Source organism: Scyliorhinus torazame, unplaced genomic scaffold, assembly GCF_047496885.1.
Source record: "Scyliorhinus torazame isolate Kashiwa2021f unplaced genomic scaffold, sScyTor2.1 scaffold_315, whole genome shotgun sequence".
Classification (NCBI taxonomy): domain Eukaryota; kingdom Metazoa; phylum Chordata; class Chondrichthyes; order Carcharhiniformes; family Scyliorhinidae; genus Scyliorhinus; species Scyliorhinus torazame.
This window is the reverse complement of record NW_027308042.1, coordinates 1-22,954: the sequence shown is the minus strand read 5'-3', so window position 1 is coordinate 22,954 and position 22,954 is coordinate 1. Positions and strand designations below refer to the sequence as shown.

The 22,954-nt window shown below is 58.0% G+C and overlaps 1 long non-coding RNA gene across 1 annotated transcript; it reads right to left on the bottom strand.

Moving 5' to 3' along the window:
• Positions 1–21,602: 21,602 nt before the first annotated feature.
• LOC140406144 (uncharacterized) lies at positions 21,603–22,151 on the bottom strand. Its single transcript, XR_011939062.1, has 2 exons — positions 21,819–22,151; positions 21,603–21,785 (listed from the first exon to the last, which is right to left on the bottom strand). It is a non-coding gene; the product is annotated as an uncharacterized lncRNA (long non-coding RNA).
• Positions 22,152–22,954: the final 803 nt, after the last annotated feature.

The window sequence follows — 22,954 nt, the reverse complement described above, 5'->3', positions numbered from 1 at the left end:
TGTCCCTCACTCTCTCTGTGTGTCCCTCGCTCTCTGTGTCCCTCGCTCTCTCTGTTTCCCTCGCTCTCTGTGTTCCTCACTCTCTGTGTCCCTCACTCTCTCTGTGTCCCTTGCTCTGTCTGTGTCCCTCGCTCTCTCTGTGTGTCCCTCGCTCTCTGTGTCCCTCGCTCTCTGTCTGTGTCCCTCGCTCTCTCTCTGTGTCCCTCGCGCTCTCTGTGTCACTCGCTCTCTGTGTCCCTCGCTCTCTCTCTGTGTCCCTCGCTCTCTCTCTGTGCCCCTCGCTCTCTGTGTCCCTCGCGCTCTCTGTGCCCCTCGCGCTCTCTGTGTCACTCGCTCTCTGTGTCCCACACTCTCTCAGTGTGTCCCTCACTCTCTGTATCCTTCACTCTCTAAGTGTCCCTCGCTCTCTGTGTCCCTTGCTCTCTGTGACCCTCGCTCTCTGTGTCCCTCACTCTCTCTGTGCCCCTCACTCTCTGTGTCTCTCGCTCTCTCTGTGTGTCCCTCGCTCTCTGTGTCCCTCACTCTCTGTGCCCCTCACTCTCTCTGTGTCCCTCACTCTCTGTGTCCCTCGCGCTCTCTGCGCCCCTCGCTCTCTGTGTCCCTCACTCTCTCTGTGCCCCTCACTCTCTGTGTCTCTCGCTCTCTCTGTGTGTCCCTCGCTCTCTGTGTCCCTCACTCTCTGTGCCCCTCACTCTCTCTGTGTCCCTCACTATCTGTGTCCCTCGCACTCTCTGCGTCCCTCGCTCTCTCTGGGTCCCTCGCTCCCTCTGGGTCCCTCACTCTCTCTGTGTCCCTCACTCTCTGTGTCCCTTGCTCTCTGTGTCCCTCGCTCTCTGTGTCATTCGCTCTCTCTGTTTTCCTCGCTCTCCTTGTGTCCCTCAGTCTCTCTGTGTCTCTCACTCTCTCTGTGTCCCACACTCTCTCTGTGTGTCCCTCGCTCTCTGTGTCCCTCGCTCTCTCTGTGTGTCCCTCGCTCTCTGTGTCCCTCGCTCTCTCTGTGTCCATGGCTCTGTCTGTGTGTCCCTCACTCTCTGTGTCCCTCGCTATCTTTGTGTGTGTCTCGCTCTCTGTGTCCCTCGCTCTCTGTGTCCTCGCTCTCTCAGTGTCACTCGCGCTCTCTGTGTCCCTCACTCTCTCTGTGTCCCTCCCTTTCTGTGTGTCCCTCGCTCTCTCTGTGTCCCTCGCTCTGTCTGTGTCCCTCGCTCTGTCTGTGTCCCTCGCTCTGTGTCCCTCACTCTCTCTGTGTCCCTCACTCTCTCTGTGTCCCTCGCTCTCTCTGTGTCCCTCGCTCTCTCTGTGTCCCTCGCTCTCTCTCTGTCCCTCGCTCTCTGTGTTCCACACTCTCTGTGTCCCTCGCTCTCTCTGTTTCCCTCGCACTCTGTGTACCTCACTCTCTGTGTCCCTCGCTCTCTGTGTCCCTCGCTCTCTGTGTCCCTCGTTCTCTCTGTGCGTCCCTCGCTCTCTATGTCCCTCGCTCTCTCTGTGTGTCCCTCGCTCTCTATGTCCCTCGCTCTCTCTGTGTCCCTTGCTCTGTCTGTGCCGCTCGCTCTCTCTGTGTGTCCCTCGCTCTCTGTGTCCCTCGCTCTCTGTGTCCCTCGCTCTCTCTCTGTGTCCCTCACTCTCTCTGTGTGTCCCTCGCTCTGTATGTCCCTCGCTCTCTCTGTGTCCCTTGCTCTGTCTGTGCCGCTCGCTCTCTCTGTGTGTCCCTCGCTCTCTGTGTCCCTCGCTCTCTGTGTCCCTCGCTATCTCTCTGTGTCCCTCGCTCTCTGTGTCCCTCGCGCTCTCTGTGCCCCTCGCGCTCTCTGTGTCACTCGCTCTCTGTGTCCCACACTCTCTCAGTGTGTCCCTCACTCTCTGTATCCTTCACTCTCTAAGTGTCCCTCGCTCTCTGTGTCCCTTGCTCTCTGTGACCCTCGCTCTCTCTGTGTCCCCCACTCTCTCTCTGTCCCTCGCGGTCTCTGTGTCCCTCCCGGTGTCTGTGTCGCTCGCGCTCTCTGTGTCCCTCGCGCTCTCTGTGTCACTCGTGCTCTCTGTGTCCTTCGCTCTCTGTGTCCCTCGCTCTCTGTGTACCTCGCTCTCTCTGTGTCCCTCGCTCTCTGTGTCCCTCGCTCTCTCTCTGCCCCTCGCTCTCTCTGTGTCCCTCGCTCGCTGTGTGTCCCTCGCTCTCTCTGTGTCCCTGGCTCTCTGTGTCCCTCGCTCTCTCTCTGCCCCTCGCTCTCTCTGTGTCCCTCGCTCTCTGTGTGTCCCTCGCTCTCTCTGTGTCCCTCGCTCTCTGTGTGTCCCTCGCTCTCTCTGTGTCCCTCGCTCTCTGTGCCCCTCACTCTCTGTGTCCCTCGCTCTCTGTGTCCCTCGCTCTCTCTGTCCCACACTCTCTGTGTCCCACACTCTCTGTGTCCCTTGCCCTTTGTGTCCCTCGCTCTCTGTGTCCCTCACTCTTTGTATCCCTCATGCTCTGTGCTACTCGCTCTCTGTGTCACTCGCTCTCTGTGTCCCACATTCTCTGTGTCCCTCGCTCTGTGTTTCCCTCACTCTCTGTTTCCCTCACTCTCTGTGTCCCTCGCTCTCTGTGTCCCACACTCTCTGTGTCCCTCGCTCTCTGTGTCCCTCTTGCTCTGTGTCCCTCGCTCTTTGTGTCCCTCGCTCTTTGTGTCCCTCGCTCTCTCTGTGTCCCTCGCGCTCTCTGTGTAGCTCGGTCTGTGACCCTCGCTCTGTCTGTGTCCCTCCCTTTCTGTGTGTCCCTCGCTCCCTCTGTGTCCCTGGCTCTCTGTGTCCCTCGCTCTCTCTCTGCTCTCTGTGTCCCTCGCTCTCTGTGTCCCACACTCTCTGTGTCCCACACTCTCTGTGTCCCTTGCCCTTTGTGTCCCTCGCTCTCTGTGTCCCTCACTCTTTGTGTCCCTCATGCTCTGTGCTACTTGCTCTCTGTGTCCCTCGCTCTCTGTGTCCCACACTCTCTGTGTCCCTCACTCTCTGTGTCCCTCACTCTCTGTGTCCCTCACTCTCTGTGTCTCTCGCTCTCTGTGTCCCACACTCTCTGTGTCCCTCGCTCTCTCTGTGTCCCTCGCGCTCTCTGTGTAGCTCGGTCTGTGACCCTCGCTCTGTCTGTGTCCCTCCCTTTCTGTGTGTCCCTCGCTCTCGCTGTGTCCCTCGCGCTCTCTGTGTCCCTCGCTCTCTCTGTGTCCCTCACTCTCTCTGTGTCCCTCGCTCTCCCTGAGTAGCTCACTCTCTCTGTGTCTCTTGCTCTCTCTGTGTCCCTCGCTCTGTGTGTCCCTCGCTCTCTCTGTGTCCCTCCCTCTCTCTGTGTCCCTCGCTCTCGCTGTGTCGCTCACTCTCGGTGTACCTCACTCTCTCTGTGTCCCTCACTCTCTGTGTTCCTCACTCTCTGTGTCCCTCACTCTCTCTGTGCCCCTCACTCTCTGTGACCCTCACTCTCTCTGTGTCCCTCACTCACTCTCTGTCCCTCACTCTCTCTGTGGCCCTCACTCTCTGTGTCCCTGACTCTCTCTGTGTCCCTCGCTCTCTGTGTCCCTCGCTCTCTGTGTCCCGCATTCTCTGTGTCTCTCGCTCTCTCTGTGTGTCCCTCGCTCTCTGTGTCCCTCGCTCTCTGTGCCCCTCGCTCTCTGTGTCCCTCACTCTCTGTGCCCCTCACTCTCTGTGTGTCCCTCACTCTCTGTGTCCTTCGCGCTCTCTGCGTCCCTCGCTCTCTCTGGGTCCCTCGCTCCCTCTGGTCCCTCACTCTCTCTGTGTCCCTCACTCTCTCTGTCCCTCGCTCTCTGTGTCCCTCGCTCTCTGTGTCCCTCGCTCTCTCTGTGTTCCTCGCTCTCTGTGTGTCCCTCACTCTCTCTGTGTCTCTCACTCTCTCTGTGTCCCACACTCTCTCTGTGTGTCCCTCGCTCTCTGTGTCCCTCGCTCTCTCTGTGTGTCCCTCACTCTCTGTGTCCCACACTCTCTCTCTGTGTCACTCACTCTCTCTGTGTCCCACACTCTCTCTGTGTGTCCCTCACTCTCTGTGTCCCACACTCTCTCACTGTGTCACTCACTCTCTCTGTGTCCCACACTCTCTCTGTGTGTCCCTCACTCTCTGTGTCCCTCGCTATCTCTGTGTGTCCCTTGCTCTCTGTGTCCCTCGCTCTCTGTGTCCTCGCTCTTTCTGTGTCCCTCACTCTCTCTGTGTCCCTCCCTTTCTGTGTGTCCCTCGCTCTCTCTGTGTCCCTCGCTCTGTCTGTGTCCCTCGCTCTGTCTGTGTCCCTCGCTCTGTGTCACTCACTCTCTCTGTGTCCCTCGCACTCTCTGTGTCCCTCGCTCTCTCTGTGTCCCTCGCTCTCTGTGTTCCACACTCTCTGTGTCCCTCATTCTCTCTGTGTGTCCCTCGCTCTCTGTGTCCCTCACTCTCTCTGTTTCCCTCGCTCTCTGTGTCCCTCGTTCTCTCTGTGCGTCCCTTGCTCCCTATGTCCCTCGCTCTCTATGTCCCTCGCTCTCTCTGTGTCCCTTGCTCTGTCTGTGTCCCTCACTCTCTCTGTGTGTCCCTCGCTCTCTGTGTCCCTCGCTCTCTCTATTTCCCTCGCTCTCTGTGTTCCTCACTCTCTGTGTCCCTCACTCTCTCTGTGTCCCTTGCTCTGTCTGTGTCCCTCTCTCTCTCTGTGTGTCCCTCGCTCTCTGTGTCCCTCGCTCTCTCTCTGTGTCCCTCGCTCTCTCTCTGTGTCCCTCGCTCTCTCTCTGTGTCCCTCGCTCTCTGTGTCCCTCGCGCTCTCTGTGCCCCTCGCGCTCTCTGTGTCCCTCGCTCTCTCTGTGTCCCACACTCTCTCAGTGTGTCCCTCACTCTCTGTATCCTTCACTCTCTAAGTGTCCCTCACTCTCTGTGTCCCTTGCTCTCTGTGACCCTTGCTCGCTCTGTGTCCCCCACTCTCTCTGTGTCCCTCGCTCTCTCTGTGTTCCACACTCTCTGTGTCCCTCGCTCTCTGTGTCCCTCGCGCTCTCTGTGCCCCTCGCTCTCTCTGTGTCACTCGCTCTCTCTGTGTGTCCCACACTCTCTCAGTGTGTCCCTCACTCTCTGTATCCTTCACTCTCTAAGTGTCCCTCACTCTCTGTGTCCCTTGCTCTCTGTGACCCTCGCTCTCTGTGTCCCTCACTCTCTCTGTGTCCCTCACTCTCTGTGTCTCTCGCTCTCTCTGTGTGTCCCTCGCTCTCTGTGTCCCTCACTCTCTGTGCCCCTCACTCTCTCTGTGTCCCTCACTCTCTGTGTCCCTCGCGCTCTCTGCGTCCCTCGCTCTCTCTGGGTCCCTCGCTCCCTCTGGGTCCCTCACTCTCTCTGTGTCCCTCACTCTCTGTGTCCCTCACTCTCTGTGTCCCTTGCTCTCTGTGACACTCGCTCTGTCTGTGTCCCTCGCTCTGTGTCCCCCACTCTCTCTGTGTCCCTCACTCTCTCTGTGTCCCTCGCTCTCTCTGTGTCCCTCGCTCTCTCTGTGTCCCTCGCTCTCTGTGTTCCACACTCTCTGTGTCCCTCACTCTCTCTGTGTGTCCCTCGCTCTCTGTGTCCCTCGCTCTCTCTGTTTCCCTCGCTCTCTGTGTTCCTCACTCTCTGTGTCCCTCACTCTCTCTGTGTCCCTTGCTCTGGCTGTGTCCATCGCTCTCTCTGTGTGTCCCTCGCTCTCTGTGTCCCTCGCTCTCTGTCTGTGTCCCTCGCTCTCTCTCTGTGTCCCTCGCGCTCTCTGTGTCACTCGCTCTCTGTGTCCCTCGCTCTCTCTCTGTGTCCCTCGCTCTCTCTCTGTGTCACTCGCTCTCTGTGTCCCTCGCGCTCTCTGTGCCCCTCGCGCTCTCTGTGTCACTCGCTCTCTGTGTCCCACACTCTCTCAGTGTGTCCCTCACTCTCTGTATCCTTCACTCTCTAAGTGTCCCTCGCTCTCTGTGTCCCTTGCTCTCTGTGACCCTCGCTCTCTGTGTCCCTCACTCTCTCTGTGCCCCTCACTCTCTGTGTCTCTCGCTCTCTCTGTGTGTCCCTCGCTCTCTGTGTCCCTCACTCTCTGTGCCCCTCATTCTCTCTGTGTCCCTCACTCTCTGTGTCCCTCGCGCTCTCTGCGTCCCTCGCTCTCTGTGTCCCTCACTCTCTCTGTGCCCCTCACTCTCTGTGTCTCTCGCTCTCTCTGTGTGTCCCTCGCTCTCTGTGTCCCTCACTCTCTGTGCCCCTCACTCTCTCTGTGTCCCTCACTATCTGTGTCCCTCGCACTCTCTGCGTCCCTCGCTCTCTCTGGGTCCCTCGCTCCCTCTGGGTCCCTCACTCTCTCTGTGTCCCTCACTCTCTGTGTCCCTTGCTCTCTGTGTCCCTCGCTCTCTGTGTCATTCGCTCTCTCTGTTTTCCTCGCTCTCCTTGTGTCCCTCAGTCTCTCTGTGTCTCTCACTCTCTCTGTGTCCCACACTCTCTCTGTGTGTCCCTCGCTCTCTGTGTCCCTCGCTCTCTCTGTGTGTCCCTCGCTCTCTGTGTCCCTCGCTCTCTCTGTGTCCATGGCTCTGTCTGTGTGTCCCTCACTCTCTGTGTCCCTCGCTATCTCTGTGTGTCCCTCGCTCTCTGTGTCCCTCGCTCTCTGTGTCCCTCGCTCTCTGTGTCCTCGCTCTCTCAGTGTCACTCGCGCTCTCTGTGTCCCTCACTCTCTCTGTGTCCCTCCCTTTCTGTGTGTCCCTCGCTCTCTCTGTGTCCCTCGCTCTGTCTGTGTACCTCGCTCTGTCTGTGTCCCTCGCTCTGTGTCCCTCACTCTCTCTGTGTCCCTCACTCTCTCTGTGTCCCTCGCTCTCTCTGTGTCCCTCGCTCTCTCTGTGTCCCTCGCTCTCTGTGTTCCACACTCTCTGTGTCCCTCGCTCTCTGTGTTCCACACTCTCTGTGTCCCTCGCTCTCTCTGTTTCCCTCGCACTCTGTGTACCTCACTCTCTGTGTTCCTCACTCTCTCTGTGTTTCCCTCGCTCTCTGTGTCCCTCGCTCTATGTGTCCCTCGTTCTCTCTGTGCGTCCCTCGCTCTCTATGTCCCTCGCTCTCTCTGTGTGTCCCTCGCTCTCTATGTCCCTCGCTCTCTCTGTGTCCCTTGCTCTGTCTGTGCCGCTCGCTCTCTCTGTGTGTCCCTCGCTCTCTGTGTCCCTCGCTCTCTGTGTCCCTCGCTCTCTCTCTGTGTCCCTCGCTCTCTGTGTCCCTCGCGCTCTCTGTGCCCCTCGCGCTCTCTGTGTCACTCGCTCTCTGTGTCCCTCGTGCTCTGTGTCCCTCGCTCTTTGTGTCCCTCGCTCTTTGTGTCCCTCGCTCTCTCTGTGTCCCTCGCGCTCTCTGTGTAGCTCGGTCTGTGACCCTCGCTCTGTCTGTGTCCCTCCCTTTCTGTGTGTACCTCGCTCCCTCTGTGTCCCTGGCTCTCTGTGTCCCTCGCTCTCTCTCTGCTCTCTGTGTCCCTCTCTCTCTGTGTCCCACACTCTCTGTGTCCCACACTCTCTGTGTCCCTTGCCCTTTGTGTCCCTCGCTCTCTGTGTCCCTCACTCTTTGTGTCCCTCATGCTCTGTGCTACTTGCTCTCTGTGTCCCTCGCTCTCTGTGTCCCACACTCTCTGTGTCCCTCACTCTCTGTGTCCCTCACTCTCTGTGTCCCTCACTCTCTGTGTCTCTCGCTCTCTGTGTCCCACACTCTCTGTGTCCCTCGCTCTCTCTGTGTCCCTCGCGCTCTCTGTGTAGCTCGGTCTGTGACCCTCGCTCTGTCTGTGTCCCTCCCTTTCTGTGTGTCCCTCGCTCTCGCTGTGTCCCTCGCGCTCTCTGTGACCCTCGCTCTCTCTGTGTCCCTCACTCTCTCTGTGTCCCTCGCTCTCCCTGAGTAGCTCACTCTCTCTGTGTCTCTTGCTCTCTCTGTGTCCCTCGCTCTGTGTGTCCCTCGCTCTCTCTGTGTCCCTCCCTCTCTCTGTGTCCCTCGCTCTCGCTGTGTCGCTCACTCTCGGTGTACCTCACTCTCTCTGTGTCCCTCACTCTCTGTGTTCCTCACTCTCTGTGTCCCTCACTCTCTCTGTGCCCCTCACTCTCTGTGACCCTCACTCTCTCTGTGTCCCTCACTCACTCTCTGTCCCTCACTCTCTCTGTGGCCCTCACTCTCTGTGTCCCTGACACTCTCTGTGTCCCTCGCTCTCTGTGTCCCTCGCTCTCTGTGTCTCTCGCTCTCTCTGTGTGTCCCTCGCTCTCTGTGTCTCTCGCTCTCTGTGTCCCTCACTCTCTGTGCCCCTCACTCTCTGTGTGTCCCTCACTCTCTGTGTCCTTTGCGCTCTCTGCATCCCTCGCTCTCTGTGTCTCTCGCTCTCTCTGTGTGTCCCTCGCTCTCTGTGTCCCTCGCTCTCTGTGTCCCTCGCTCTCTGTGTCCCTCACTCTCTGTGCCCCTCACTCTCTGTGTGTCCCTCACTCTCTGTGTCCCTCACTCTCTGTGTCCCTCGCTCTCTCTGGGTCCCTCACTCTCTGTGTGTCCCTCGCTCTCTCTGTGTGTCCCTCGCTCTCTGTGTCCCTCACTCTCTGTGCCCCTCACTCTCTGTGTGTCCCTCACTCTCTGTGTCCTTCGCGCTCTCTGCATCCCTCGCTCTCTGTGTCTCTCGCTCTCTATGTGTGTCCCTCGCTCTCTGTGTCCCTCGCTCTCTGTGTCCCTCGCTCTCTGTGTCCCTCCCTCTCTCTGTGTCCCTCGCTCTCGCTGTGTCGCTCACTCTCGGTGTACCTCACTCTCTCTGTGTCCCTCACTCTCTGTGTTCCTCACTCTCTGTGTCCCTCACTCTCTCTGTGCCCCTCACTCTCTGTGACCCTCACTCTCTCTGTGTCCCTCACTCACTCTCTGTCCCTCACTCTCTCTGTGGCCCTCACTCTCTGTGTCCCTGACTCTCTCTGTGTCCCTCGCTCTCTGTGTCCCTCGCTCTCTGTGTCTCTCGCTCTCTCTGTGTGTCCCTCGCTCTCTGTGTCCCTCGCTCTCTGTGTCCCTCGCTCTCTGTGTCCCTCACTCTCTGTGCCCCTCACTCTCTGTGTGTCCCTCACTCTCTGTGTCCTTCGCGCTCTCTGCGTCCCTCGCTCTCTCTGGGTCCCTCGCTCCCTCTGGTCCCTCACTCTCTCTGTGTCCCTCACTCTCTCTGTCCCTCGCTCTCTGTGTCCCTCGCTCTCTGTGTCCCTCGCTCTCTCTGTGTTCCTCGCTCTCTGTGTCCCTCGCTCTCTCTGTGTGTCCCTCACTCTCTGTGTCCCACACTCTCTCTGTGTCACTCACTCTCTCTGTGTCCCACACTCTCTCTGTGTGTCCCTCACTCTCTGTGTCCCACACTCTCTCACTGTGTCACTCACTCTCTCTGTGTCCCACACTCTCTCTGTGTGTCCCTCACTCTCTGTGTCCCTCGCTATCTCTGTGTGTCCCTTGCTCTCTGTGTCCCTCGCTCTCTGTCCTCGCTCTTTCTGTGTCCCTCACTCTCTCTGTGTCCCTCCCTTTCTGTGTGTCCCTCGCTCTCTCTGTGTCCCTCGCTCTGTCTGTGTCCCTCGCTCTGTCTGTGTCCCTCGCTCTGTGTCACTCACTCTCTCTGTGTCCCTCGCTCTCTCTGTTTCCCTCGCTCTCTCTGTGTTCCACACTCTCTGTGTCCCTCACTCTCTCTGTGTGTCCCTCGCTCTCTGTGTCCCTCGCTCTCTCTGTTTCCCTCGCTCTCTGTGTCCCTCGTTCTCTCTGTGCGTCCCTTGCTCCCTATGTCCCTCGCTCTCTATGTCCCTCGCTCTCTCTGTGTCCCTTGCTCTGTCTGTGTCCCTCGCTCTCTGTGTCCCTCGCTCTCTGTGTCCCTCTCTCGCTGCGCCCCTCACACTCTCTCTCTGTCCCTCACTCTCTCTCGCTGTGTCCCTCACTCTCTCTCGCTGTGTCCCTCATTCTCTCGCTGTGTCCCTCACTCTCTCTCGTTGTGTCCATCACTCTCTCTCGCTGTGTCCCTCACTCTCTCTCTCGCTGTGTCCCTCACTCTCTCTCGCTGCGTCCCTCACTCTCTCTCGCTGTGTCCCTCACTCTCTCTCGCTGCGTCCCTCACTCTCTCTCGCTGTGTCCCTCACTCTCTCTCGCTGTGCCCCTCACTCTCTCTTGCTGTGTCCCTCACTCTCTCTCTCTTGCCTGAAGTGCCACAAATGTTGTCAAGTGCAGTGCGAGGCGTACCTCAATGTTTCAGTCTTAGTGAGAAACTGTCAGCCCACCGGACAACATTTCTGTACAATAGGATTGAAGCACAAGTTCAAATAGTTTTGTTTCAAAGTTTAAAATACCCAGTCATTTTTCTGTGCAGCTTTCGGAATCTGTCAGTGGAATTTAGGTTATACAGGCAAATGTTAACAAGAGTATTGGGAACGGATTGGAAGTTTTGATGGAGATATTCCTGCATTATGGAAATGTGTGAGATCTATTTAGGGTTGGGGAATGGATTGATCAAAGGATGTATTTTTTTGTTATCTATATCAGACTGAGAGCCTTGAAGATTCACAACTTCCATGTGCTGGGAGAAAGGATTGATTAACCAAGGCCTATTATTCAAATACTTCAGACAAGTGACAAAACAACAGTAACAGAGAATATACAAACAGAGACAAGCAGACACCTGTAATCGGAGCTTAAACTTCACGTTTGAATGTGAAGGGCTGAAATAAACAAGAGTCCACCCTGGGATTCGGTGCAATTTGAGTTCTGCTTTTCCATAAAATAAATATAACTATCTGCAATGAAAAATTCTTTGGACAGGACAGAGGGATTTTGACTCTGTATTTAAGCCCAGACAGTATTTGTGTTGTGAGTGTTTGATGGGCAGTGTAGATGGAGCTTTACTCTGAAACACTGGAATTCAGTCTCAGGGCTGATTTAATCACATGCTTCAGAATAATAATTGATATTGTACATCTCGTGTGTGTCTCAGTGACAGCTCTGAAACATGTACAGCACAATCTCATCCTGTTTCTGTGTCTCTCTCTGAAATTAGCTGGTCCATTTCCTAAATTACTCCTGACTAGATTTCAAAAGGGCTCCATTGCCTGTGAAGCAGTTTGTGATACCCAAAGGTTCTGAAAAGTGCTTTCGAAAAGTCTGTCCCCAAGCTGCTGTGAGGATGTTCAGAGTCAGTGTGTGACTTGGGTCACACACAGGCCAGATACACCTCTCCAAGTTAAAGGTGGAGAATGGATCTCGCTCCATTTGAAAGATGTATTGACGCAGCCTGTCTGAGTTTGTGTCTGTGTGTGAGTTTGTGTTTGTCTGTACACGTGTTTGTGTGTCTGGGGTGGGGTGGGAGGTTGTGTGTGTGACTCATTACGCGGCACGGTAGCACAGTGGGTAGCACTGTGGCTTCACCGCTCCAGGGTCCTGGGTTCGATTCCCGGCATGTTCTCCCTGTGTCTGCGTGGGTTTCCTCCGGGAGCTCCGGTTTCCTCCCACAAGTCTGAAAGACGTGCTGTTAGGTAATTTGGACATTCTGAATTCTCCCTCTGTGCACCCGAACAGGCGACGCTGTGTGGCGACTAGGGGCTTTGCACAGTAACTTCATTGCAGTGTTAATGAAAGCCTACTTGTGACAATAAAGATTATTATACATGGTCGTCCCACAGGCTCTCACCCTGGGTACATGGTAGTCAGCACTCCAAAAGGGTTAATTGTAGTGTCCACAGCAGTGTGGTGTAATGTAGTATTAACTGGGACAAGAGCTTAGAGGAAAACAGTGACGGGGTCAACTGCTGTGATCACTGGGAAAGAAGCTAATGTGTTCTCAATAGCGATTATGGATGAGAACGGTTATATATTACAAGGTAATATTCACAATGACATTCTCTAATGCAGTAATATTTCTGACACCGTGGAGAGCAGCATTTACAGCGACTGATGCTGCAGGGAAATAAATTCATCCAGGGCTTTGTATCGGATTATTAAAATAGGTTATTGATTAAGGTGGTCTAGTCGCTAAGGCAGGCTCGATCAGCTGAATGGCCCATTCCTGTTCCTATGTACCTCTCCTGGGAGTATTTGGTGAGGACCGATGTAGAGGGAGCTACATCTGGACAATTTTGGATGCTAAGAGCAATTTATCATGGCCAATCCACCTAACTTGCACATCTTTGGACTGTGGGAGGAAACCGGAGCACCCGGAGGAAACCCACGCACACACGGGGAGGATGTGCAGACTCCACACGGACAGTGACCCAAGACGGAATCAAACCTGGGACCCTGGAGCTGTGAAGCAATTGTGCTATCCACAATGCTACCGTGCTGCCCCAGAGCTTTGCTCTGTATCTCACCCTGTGCTGTACCTGTCCTGGGAGTGTTTGATGGGGACAGTGTAGAGGGTGCTTTACTCTGTATCTAACCCCGTGCTGTACCTGTCCTGGGAGTGTTTGATGGGGACAGTGTAGCGGGAACTTTACTCTGTATCTAACCCCGTGCTGTACCTGTCCTGGGAGTGTTTGATGGGGACAGATCAGAGGAAGCTTTACTCTGTATCTAACCCCGTGCTGTACCTGTCCTGGGAGTGTTTGATGGAGACAGTGTAGAGGAAGCTTTACTCTGTATCTAACCCCGTGCTGTACCTGTCCTGGGAGTGTTTGATGGGGACAGTGTAGAGGGAGCTTTACTCTGTATCTAACCCCGTGCTGTACCTGTCCTGGGAGTGTTTGATGGGGACAGTGTAGCGGGAGCTTTACTCTGTATCTAACCCCGTGCTGTACCTGTCCTGGGAGTGTTTGATGGGGACAGATCAGAGGAAGCTTTACTCTGTATCTAACCCCGTGCTGTACCTGTCCTGGGAGTGTTTGATGGGGACAGTGTAGAGGAGCTTTACACTGACACAGACTGTTAGACTGACAGAACCCCTAAAGACATCTCTAAAATGGAGACTATAAAGGACAAAACTGACTAAACTAACAGAAAGACAACACAAAGACATCTCCTCAACACACACCCCCAAAGACAACACACTTTCAAAGACAATAAAACCTAAAATGGCGGGGAGAAACTTTTCAGTTATACACTTTCATATCTGTCTTAAATCGTCTAATTACACCCCAATATAATCCTAATTGGTTTGGGTTAGACTCAAACACATTTGATTTGATGGCAAGCCGTCCATCTTCAATGTGCAACATCAGCTTTTCTGACCTAGCTGTTATCTGCATTGTGAACAATGGTGCATTCATGTGTATTCAATCCCTTGACCTTGACAATTAGCACAAGACAGTGTCATTATCTTGAAAATATGCATTTGCCAGAACAACGGACTTCAGTAAAAGTGAATTATGCTGTATAAATGGGTATTTAAAACTGGGGCTCAACATTTATGCTTAAACAGCTATCTTTTACCTATACTAGTTGTATTTGAAATACTTGGCTTCTACAGTCGGCCCTTTGATAAGTCATTATCTTGAAAATATGCATTTGCAGTATATCTTTATTTACAATGGTCCCTGGGCAGTATATCATTATTTACTGTTGTCTCTGATTAGAATATCATTATTTACAGTGGTCACTGGCTGGTATATCATTATTTACAGTGGGCCCTGTGCACTATATCTTATTTACAGTGGTTCCTGGGTAGTTTATCATTATTTCCAGTGGTCCCTGGGAAGTATATCATTATTAACAGTGGTCCCTGGGTTATTTGTAAATGTTAACAGCGGTCCCGGCGTACAATATCATTATTTACAGTGGTCCCTGGGCAGCATATCATTATTTACAGTGATCCTATGCAGGAGATCATTATTTACTGGGGTCCCTGAGTGGTATATCATTATTTACAGTGGTACCTAGGTAGCATATCATTATTTACAGTGGTCACTGGGTGGAATATCATTATTTACAGTGTCCTCTGGGTAGTATATCATTATTTACAATTGTCCCTGGGTTTAATATCATTACTTACAATTGTCCCTGGGTAGTATATCATTATTTACAGTGTGCCTGGGCACTATATCATTATTTACAGTGGTCCCTGGGAAGTATATCATTATTTACAGTTGTCCCTGGAAGTATATCATTATTTACAGTGTGCCTGGGCAGTATATCATTATTTACAGTGGCTCTGTGCAGTATATCATTATCTGCAGTGGTCCCTGCGTAGTATATCATTATTTACAGTGGTCCCTGGGCAGTATATCATTATTTACAGTGGTCCCTGGTAGTATATCATTACTTACAGTGTGCCTGGGCAGTATATCATTATTTACAGTGGCTCTGTGTAGTATATCATTATCTGCAGTGGTCCCTGCGTAGTATATCATTATTTGCAATGATCACTGGATAGTATAACATCATCTGTAGTTGTTCCTGGGTAGTATATCATTATTTCCAGTAGTCCTTGTGTAGAAAGTCTTTATTTACAGTGGTTCCTGGGCGGTATTCCTTTATTTACAGTGGTCACTGGGTAGTATATCACTATTTGCAGTGGTCCCTGGGCAGTATATCTGTATTTACAGATGATGTGGAGATGCCGGCGTTGGACTGGGGTGAGCACAGTAAGAAGTCTTACAACACCAGGTTAAAGTCCAACAGGTTTGTTTCGATGTCACTAGCTTTCGGAGCGCTGCTCCTTCCTCAGGTGAATGAAGAGGTCTGTTCCAGAAACATAGATAGACAGATTCAAAGATGCCAGACAATGCTTAGAATACGAGCATTAGCAGGTGATTAAATCTTTACAGATCCAGAGATGGGGTAACCCCAGGTTAAAGAGGTGAGAATTGTACCAAGCCAGGACAGTTGGTAGGATTTTGCAGGCCAGATGGTGGGGGATGAATGTAATGTGACATGAATCTCAGGTCCCGGTTGAGGCCGCACTCATGTGTGCGGAACTTGGCTATAAGCTTCTGCTCGGCAATTCTGCGTTGTCGGGGGTCCTGAAGGCTGCCTTGGAGAACGCTTACCCGGAGATCAGAGGCTGAATGCCCTTGACTGCTGAAGTGTTCCCCGACTGGAAGGGAACATTCCTGCCTGGTGATTGTCGTGCGATGTCCGTTCATTCGTTGTCGCAGCGTCTGCATGGTCTCGCCAATGTACCACGCTTCGGGACACCACTCACCCAGCAGCCGCGATCCCTCCCCCTCCCCCAGCAGCCGCGGACCCCTCCCCCTCCCCAGCAGCCGCGTTCCCACTCCCCCTCCCCCAGCAGCTGCGATCCCTCCCCCTCCCCCAGCAGCCGGGGTCCACCTCCCCCTCCCCCAGCAGCCGCGGCCCCCTCCCCCAGCAGCCGCGGTCCCCCTCCTCCAGCAGCCGCGGTCCCCCTCCCCCAGCAGCCGCGGTCCCCCTCCCCCAGCAGCCGCGGTCCCCTCCCCCAGCAGCCGCGGTCCCCCTCCCCCAGCAGCCGCGGTCCCCTCCCCAGCAGCCGCGGTCCCCCTCCTCCAGCAGCCGCGGTCCCCCTCCCCCAGCAGCCGCGGTCCCCCTCCCCAGCAGCCGCGGTCCCCCTCCCCCAGCAGCCGCGGTCCCCCTCCCCCAGCAGCCGCGGTCCCCCTCCCCCAGCAGCCGCGGTCCCCCTCCCCCAGCAGCCGCGGCCCCCTCCCCCAGCAGCCACGGTCCCCCTCCCCCAGCAGCCGCGGTCCCCCTCCCCCAGCAGCCGCGGTCCCCCTCCCCCAGCAGCCGCGGTCCCCCTCCCCCAGCAGCCGCGGTCCCCTCCCCCAGCAGACGCGGTCCCCCTCCCCCAGCAGCCGCGGTCCCCCTCCCCCAGCAGCCGCGGTCCCCTCCCCCAGCAGCCGCGGTCCCCCTCCCCAGCAGCCGCGGTCCCCCTCCCCCAGCAGCCGCGGTCCCCCTCCCCCAGCAGCCGCGGTCCCCCTCCCCCAGCAGCCGCGGTCCCCCTCCCCTCCCCCAGCAGCCGCGGTCCCCCTCCCCCAGCAGCCGCGGTCCCCCTCCCCCAGCAGCCGCGGTCCCCCTCCCCCAGCAGCCGCGGTCCCCCTCCCCCAGCAGCCGCGGTCCCCCTCCCCCAGCAGCCGCGGTCCCCCTCCCCCAGCAGCCGCGGTCCCCTCCCCCAGCAGCCGCGGTCCCCCTCCCCCAGCAGCCGCGGTCCCCCTCCCCCAGCAGCCGCGGTCCCCCTCCCCCAGCAGCCGCGGTCCCCCTCCCCCAGCAGCCGGGGTCCACCTCCCCCAGCAGCCGCGGTCCCCCTCCCCCAGCAGCCGCGGTCCCCCTCCCCCTCCCCCAGCAGCCGTGGTCCCCCTCCCCCAGCAGCCGCGGTCCCGCTCCCCCAGCAGCCGCGGTCCCCCTCCCCCAGCAGCCGCGGTCCCCCTCCCCCAGCAGCCGCGGTCCCCCTCCCCCAGCAGCCGCGGTCCCCCTCCCCCAGCAGCCGCGGTCCCCCTCCCCCAGCAGCCGCGGTCCCCTCCCCCAGCAACCGCGGTCCCCCTCCCCAGCAGCCGCGGTCCCCCTCCCCCAGCAGCCGCGGTCCCCCTCCCCCAGCAGCCGCGGTCCTCCTCCCCCAGCAGCCGCGGTCCCCCTCCCCCAGCAGCCGCGGTCCCCCTCCCCCAGCAGCCGCGGTCCCCCTCCCCCAGCAGCCGCGGTCCCCCTCCCCCAGCAGCCGCGGTCCCCCTCCCCCAGCAGCCACGGTCCCCCCCCCAGCAGCCGCGGTCCCCCTCCCCCAGCAGCCGCGGTCCCCCTCCCACAGCAGCCGCGGTCCCCCTCCCCCAGCAGCCGCGGTCCCCCCCCCCCAGCAGCCGCGGTCCCCCTCCCCAGCAGCCGCGGTCCCCCTCCCCCAGCAGCCGCGGTCCCCCTCCCCCAGCAGCCGCGGTCCCCCTCCCCCAGCAGCCGCGGTCCCCCTCCCCCAGCAGCCGGGGTCCACCTCCCCCAGCAGCCGCGGTCCCCCTCCCCCAGCAGCCGCGGTCCCCCTCCCCCAGCAGCCGGGGTCCACCTCCCCCAGCAGCCGCGGTCCCCCTCCCCCAGCAGCCGCGGTCCCCCTCCCCCAGCAGCCGCGGTCCCCCTCCCCCAGCAGCCGCGGTCCCCCTCCCCCAGCAGCATTGTCTCGGGTCGGACAGTTTGATGGTGCTGTTTATTTGATGTGTATATAATGTTTATTTGGGTATGTTTTCCCTGAGATTGCCTGTCCTGCCCGCTCTTCCCGCGGGCAGGGTGAGGCAGCGCCCGCCGCTGGCATCGGCCTGGAGCTGGGACACAACAAAGCAAAACAGACCAGAAGTAACTGATGGACAAAACAAAATGTGGGGAGTGCCCCAAACCGCGGGTGGAGCACAGCCCCAAGAGAACAGGAAAAGAGACCAAACCTCACCCAATACCCGCCCAATGAAAGTGTGAGAATGGGGGTCAGTCCGGCAGCCCACCCCCTGCGGGGCCCAGCCAGCCCGGAAAGCTTCGAGTGTGCCCGTGGGCAGCGCCTGCCCCCGCTCCAGGGACCCCCGGCCGCCACCCAGCCATTCCCCCGGCACCCACAGCCCGGCCCTCCGCCACCCAGCCCTTCCCACGGCACCCACAGCCCTCCCCCACCCAGCCCTGCCCACGGCACCCACAGCCCTCCGCCACCCAGCCCTTCCCACGGCACCCACAGCCCTCCGCCACCCAGCCCTTCCCACGGCACCCACAGCCCTCCGCCACCCAGCCCTGCCCACGGCACCCACCGCCCTCCGCCACCCAGCCCTGCCCACGGCACCCACAGCCCTCCCCCACCCAGCCCTGCCCACGGCACCCACAGCCCTCCGCCACCCAGCCCTTCCCGCGGCACCCACAGCCCGGCCCTCCGCCACCCAGCCCTGCCCACGGCACCCACCGCCCTCCGCCACCCAGCCCTGCCCACGGCACCCACAGCCCGGCCCTCCGCCACCCAGCCCTTCCCACGGCACCCACAGCCCGGCCCTCCCCCACCCTGCCCTGCCCACGGCACCCACCGCCCTCCGCCACCCAGCCCTGCCCACGGCACCCACCGCCCTCCGCTCCGCCAGCCACCCGAATGGAGATTGGCGGAGGTGCGGATTCCTGAGCAGCGCCTCCCTTACGACAGCCGCCACTCCTGACGGGGGAGAGCTGCGGCGCCTGGAGACCGTGTTCCAGACTTTGAGGAGGTCCTGGTACAAGACGGGCAGCGCCAACAGAGAGTTCCGAAGACCCTGCTGGTCCACAGACAGGAGCTGCACGTCGTAGTTCAGGCCGAGCCCCTGGGGGGAGAAATCCGTCGCCAGGGCCCCACCGTGGGGGAGGCTCAGCGTACAGGTAACGCTGCAGAGTCTGAGGGTGGAAAGTGGCAGTCTGGGTGCGGAGGCACACCAGCGCCTGACCGCCCTCCGCCATCGGGAGACTCCAGACCTCCGCAGCGACCCCGTGCAGTCGATTGTCCCGGAGGAACCGAAGCCGGGCTCTCTGGATGGTGGGACAAAGCCAGGGGGGGGAGTCAGTGACCAGCCGGGACCACAGCATGGAGGCGATCAGCTGGTTTATGACGAGAACTCGGCCCCTGGGGGACAGCACTCGGAGCCGTCCTGTCCAGCGTCCCAGGCCAGCGGTGACCTTGGTCTCCAGCTCCTGCCCGTTCGCCGGCCAGGCTCCCTCTGCCGGGCAAAGATGGACTCCCAGGTCGAGGCTGTTGGTCCGACTCCAGCTGAAGGGCCCGAGCTCCTCCGGGAGGGGGTCCACCTGCCACGGACCGACCAGGAGTCCGGAACATTTGGCCCAGTTGATCCGTGCGGAGGACGCGGCGGAGGAGACAGCTTGGCTCTCTCGCATCCTCCGGGGGTCCCCGGGGTCAGTGACCATGAGGGACACAGAGAGCGAGGGACACAGAGAGTGAGGGACACAGAGAGCGAGGGACACAGAGAGCGAGGGACACAGAGAGCGAGGGACACAGAGAGAGCGAGGGACACAGAGAGAGTGAGGGACACAGAGAGAGTGAGGGACAGAGAGCGAGGGACACAGACAGAGTGAGGGACACAGAGAGAGTGAGGGACCCAGAGCGAGGGACACAGACAGAGCGTGGGACACAGAGAGAGCGAGGGACACAAAGAGCGAGGGACACAGAGCACGAGGGACACAGAGAGCGAGGGACACAGAGAGTGAGGAAAACAGAGAGTGAGGGACACAGAGAGAACGAGGGACACAGAGAGTGAGGCACACAGAGAGCGAGGGACCCAGAGAGCGATTAACACAGAGAACGAGGGACACAGAGAGTGAGGGACACAGTGCACGAGGGACACAGAGAGCGCGAGGGACACAGAGAGCCCGAGGGACACACAGAAAGGGAGGGACACAGACAGAGCGAGGGTCACAGACCGAGGGACACTGAGAGAGCGAGGGACACAGAGAGAGCGATGGACACATAGAGAGCAAGGGACACAGGGAGCAAGGGACACAGAGAGAGCGAGGGACACAGAGAGAGCGAGGGACACAGCGAGAGCGAGGGACACAGCTAGAGCGAGGGACACAGAGAGAGCGAGGGACACATGGAGGAAGAGGGACACAGAGAGAGCGAGGGACACAGAGAGAGCGAGGGTCACAGAGAGCAAGGGACACAGAGAGCGAGGGACACTTAGAGAGTGAAGGATACAGAGAGTGAGGGACACACTGAGAGAGTGTGGGACACAGAGAGCGAGTGACACAGAGAGCGCGAGGGGCACAGAGAGCGCGAGGGACACAGAGAGCGAGGGACACAGAGAGAGAGCGAGGGACACAGAGAGCGAGGGACACAGAGAGCGAGGGACACACAGAGAGAGCGAGCGGCACAGACAGAGCAAGGGACACAGAGAGAGCGAGGGACATAGAGAGCGAGGGACACACAGAGAGAGCGAGGGACATAGAGAGCGAGGGACGCACAGAGAGAACGAGGGACACATAGAGCGAGGGACACAGAGAGCGAGGGAAACACAGAGAGAGTGAGGAACACAGAGAGTGAGGTACACAGAGTGCGAGGGAAACAGAGAGAGCGAGGGACACAGAGAGTGTGGAACACAGAGAGCGAGGGACACAGAGAGAGCGAGGGACACAGAGAGAGCGAGGGACACAGAGAGAGTGAGGGACACAGAGAGAGTGAGGGACACAGAGCGAGGGACACAGACAGAGCGAGGGACACAGACAGAGCGAGGGACACAGAGAGAGCGAGGGACACACAGAAAGGGAGGGACACAGAGAGAGTGAGGGACACAGAGAGCGCGAGTGACACTGAGAGAGCGAGGACACAGAGAGCGAGGGACACAGAGAGCGAGGGACACAGAGAGCGAGGGACACACAGAGATAGCGAGGGACACAGAGAGTGAGGGACACACAGACAGAGCCATGGACACAGAGAGAGCGAGGGACACAGAGAGCGAGGGACACACAGAGAGAGCGAGGGACACAGAGAGCGAGGGACACACAGAGAGAGTGTGGGACACAGAGAGAGTGAGAGACACAGAGAGACTGAGGGACACAAGGAGAGCGAGGAAAACAGAGAGAGCGAATGACACAGAGAGCGAGGGACACAGAGAGCAAGGGACACAGAGAGTGAGGGACACAGAGAGAGTGAGGGACCCAGAGGGAGCGAGGGACCCAGAGAGAGCGAGGGACGCAGAGAGTGCGAGGGACACAGATAGTGAGGGACACAGAGAGAGTGAGGGGCACAGAGAGTGAGGGACACAGAGAGCGAGGGACACACAGAGAGAGCGAGAGACACAGAGAGTGAGGGGCACAGAGAGAGTGAGGGACACAGAGAGCGAGGGTCACAGAGAGCAAGGGACACAGAGAGCGAGGGACACTTAGAGAGTGAAGGATACAGAGAGTGAGGGACACACTGAGAGAGTGTGGGACACAGAGAGCGAGTGACACAGAGAGCGCTAGGGACACAGAGAGCGCGAGTGACACAGAGAGCGAGGGACACAGAGAGTGTGGAACACAGAGAGAGTGTGGGACACAGAGAGAGCGAGGGACACAGAGAGAGCGAGGGACACAGAGAGCAAGGGACACAGAGAGAGTGTCCCGCCAATTTTATCCCCCCCTCAAATTTGCCCCCCGGCCAAAATTAATACCCCCCCAAATTTAAACCTCAAATTTGCCCCCCCCCCCCCCCCCCCGGCAAAATTATTTCCCCCCCCTCATTTTTTTTCTACAAATATTCCCCCCTCCAATTTGCCCCCCCGGCCGAAATTATTTCCCCCCCCCAATTTTATGCCCCCTCAAATTGCCCCCCCCCTCAAATTTGCCCCCCCTCAAATTTGCCCCCCTCAAATTTGCCCGCCCCTCAAATTGCCCCCCCTCAAATTTGCCCCCCTCAAATTTGCCCCCCCCCTCAAATTTGCCCCCCTCAAATTGCCCCCCCTCAAATTTGCCCCCCAGCCAAAATTATTTCCCCCCCAATTTTATGCCCCCTCAAATTGCCCCCCAGCCAAAATTATTTCCCCCCCAATTTTATGCCCCCTCAAATTTGCCCCCCCCTCAAATTTTCCCCCCCCTCAAATTTGCCCCTCAAATTGCCCCCCCCTCAAATTTTGCCCCCCTCAAATTTGCCCCCCCGGCAAAAATTATTTCCCCCCCCCAATTTTATACCCCCCTCAAATTGCCCCCCCGTTATTTTTTTTTTCTGCAAATATTCCCCCCCAAATAATTTCAACCCTATTATACTCCCCTCCCCCCCACACATTCTTCCCCTAAAATATCCCCCCTGGATAAAATACATAATCCTCGGGTCAGGTTGGTTGTTTACACATTTTATTGCCAATGTAGATACAGAGCTGGGGGGGGGGGTTCCGTTCGCCCCCTTACAAAACCCTGACCCACATGGGGAGAGTTTAAATGAAATGAAGGTGCAAATCCACTATTTAATTTATTAAACACACCAGACCCCTCCTGCTCCCCACTTCTCCTTAATCCCTTCCTGAGGCTACGTCCCCTCCTGCCCCTTAATCACCTGAGGCTACGTTCCCTCCTGCCCCACCTCCTTAATCCCTTCCTGAGGGGGTGTTCCCTCCTGCTCCCCACCTCCTTAATCACCTGAGGCTGCGCTCCCTCCTGCTCCCACACTCCACCTCCTTAATCACCTGAGGCAGCGCTCCCTCCTGCTCCCACACTCCACCTCCTTAATCACCTGAGGCTGCGCTCCCTCCTGTTCCCACACTCCACCTCCTTAATCACCTGAGGCTGCGCACCCTCCTGTTCCCACACTCCACCTCCTAAATCACCTGAGGCTGCGCTCCCTCCTGTTCCCACACTCCACCTCCTTAATCACCTGAGGCTGCGCTCCCTCCTGCTCCCACACTCCACCTCCTTAATCACCTGAGGCTGCGCTCCCTCCTGTTCCCACACTCCACCTCCTAAATCACCTGAGGCTGCGCTCCCTCCTGCTCCCACACTCCACCTCCTTAATCACCTGAGGCTGCGCTCCCTCCTGCTCCCACACTCCACCTCCTTAATCACCTGAGGCTGCGCTCCCTCCTGCTCCCACACTCCACCTCCTTAATCACCTGAGGCTGCGCTCCCTCCTGTTCCCACACTCCAACTCCTAAATCACCTGAGGCTGCGCTCCCTCCTGTTCCCACACTCCACCTCCTAAATCACCTGAGGCTGCGCTCCCTCCTGTTCCCACACTCCACCTCCTTAATCACCTGAGGCTGCGCTCCCTCCTGTTCCCACACTCCACCTCCTTAATCACCTGAGGCTGCGCTCCCTCCTGCTCCCACACTCCACCTCCTTAATCACCTGAGGCTGCGCTCCCTCCTGCTCCCACACTCCACCTCCTTAATCACCTGAGGCTGCGCTCCCTCCTGCTCCCACACTCCACCTCCTTAATCACCTGAGGCTGCGCTCCCTCCTGCTCCCACACTCCACCTCCTTAATCACCTGAGGCTGCGCTCCCTCCTGCTCCCACACTCCACCTCCTTAATCACCTGAGGCTGCGCTCCCTCCTGCTCCCACACTCCACCTCCTTAATCACCTGAGGCTGCGCTCCCTCCTGCTCCCACACTCCACCTCCTTAATCACCTGAGGCTGCGCTCCCTCCTGTTCCCACACTCCACCTCCTTAATCACCTGAGGCTGCGCTCCCTCC